At 48.2% G+C, this 1,809-nt stretch overlaps 1 pseudogene; it reads right to left on the reverse strand.

Moving 5' to 3' along the window:
* Positions 1 to 297: 297 nt before the first annotated feature.
* Positions 298 to 1,159, reverse strand: LOC127207521 (40S ribosomal protein SA-like; annotated as a pseudogene).
* Between the last annotated feature and the right edge of the window lie 650 nt (positions 1,160 to 1,809).

The following is a 1,809-nucleotide window of genomic DNA, read 5'->3' on the forward strand; positions in this document are numbered from 1 at the left end:
TGCCCCCTCTCCCTGCTTCTAGGGACATAAATCATGACCTCATGCAAGCAAAGCAAGAACTTGACCAGCTAAGCTGTTTCCCTAGCCCTCTGGGGAGCCTTAAAGTCCAAATCCCTAGACTCTAATCACTCTGTTTAGGTTTCATAACCTTCATGAGGTAAAACTTGGTCAAAAAGTTGTGTCTTCCTCTCTCCCTCTTCCTCCTCCTCTTCTTCCTCCCCCTCCTCTTCTTCTTCCAGCTTTTAGGGACTTGATTTTCCTTTCATTTCCCCTTTGCTCAGGTGTCTGCAGAGCAGCTCAGGACCACTCAGTGGTGGCTCCGACCTACTCGGTGGCCTGCGCTGTGGGAGCTACTGAGCAGTCCTCAGTGGCTGGCTAGTCCTCACTAGGGAACTGCTGGATGGGTACAGAGGGCACCTGCACACCATCAGACTAGTCTGCTACCTCTGGCTGAGCAGCGGTGAACTCAGGAGCTGGCGCAGTCCATTCACCCTGCAATTCCTCCTTAGTCACAGCCTTCTCAGCAGCAGCCTGCTCCTCCTCCTCAGTCTCCTCTGGGTAGTAGAGTAGCAGTAAATATCAGGCATAACCTCCCATGGGTACTCACAGGAGATAATACCACGCATGCGGAGTACTTTCCCGGCCAGCATCCACCTCCACATCAGACCCACTGAGTGAGCTCCCTTGTTGCATGGGATGGCAATGTCTACATAGCGCAGGGGGAAACCCGTGTTGCGCAGAGCGATGGTTGGCAGGTTGACGCAAGAGGCCTCTGTGAGGGGCTGGTGGTCAGCCCTGGGGTCAGTCACCACTAGAAGCCATGGCTCCCTGAAGGCTGCTTGGTTCTGGTTGGTGAAGGTCCCAGGTGTGAAGCGGCCAGCAATGGGAGTGGCTCCAGTGGCAGCAGTGAACTTCAGCACAGCTCGCTGGCCAGTGTTCCTGGAGATGACACTGACGTCATTAGGGTTTTCAGTGGCAACAATAGCTCGAGCTGCATGCAGGTCCTCAGATTTATGGCGTAGATACCATCACTCTTCCTTGTGCAGATGTATTGCTCCATCTGAAAGTCAAAGTTGGTGCCACCTAAGTGGGTTCCTGCAGCAAGGAATTTGAGGACATCCTCGTCCTTCATCTGTAGGACATCAAGGGCTCCTGACATTGTGTAAGCTTCCTTTTAAGTTACGACAGGAATCAAGAACAACGCCGTATGAACCCATCCCTGGGCAGCGCGGAAAGGCTACAGTTTCGTCTTAGTGCTTAGCAATTTCCCATTCCTTTTTGCAAGTTTATTTGGTATTTAAGATACAATTCATATTGTCTTGCTAATAGCTAAAGGTATTGATGGGAAGAATTCTCTAGTCTAAAATGTCCCAGAATCATTTTCTTGAATTTTCTGTGTCTGTGTTTTTTAAATAGGGCTGATAGAATCATAGCCACACAGAGTTTGATAAAGATTAAATGAGACGTGACTTTAAGTGCTCATATGCATGTTCAAGTACACACATATATATGCATACATTGTCTAGCTTTATCATGAGCTCTCTAGAGTCCTCTTGCGTTAAACCATCAATCATGATATTAATATTTCATTAAATCAACAATTGCTGAGTTTTCTGCAGCTCGCTAAATTTGGTAATTGATTTTGTACTTGTTCCACAGCAGTGTTTGCTTTTCAATGGCTTGCTCCTAGCAAACAAGTGAGCCTTAGCTGGTTACAGCTTACCAGTGTGTGTTAGTCAGCTTTCTGTCGCTGCTTTCTGTCACTGCATTCACTTCTGGTGGGAACAGGCTGGTTTCAGAGGTTTCAGC

The sequence above is a fragment of the Acomys russatus genome, chromosome 24 (assembly GCF_903995435.1).
Source record: "Acomys russatus chromosome 24, mAcoRus1.1, whole genome shotgun sequence".
Classification (NCBI taxonomy): domain Eukaryota; kingdom Metazoa; phylum Chordata; class Mammalia; order Rodentia; family Muridae; genus Acomys; species Acomys russatus.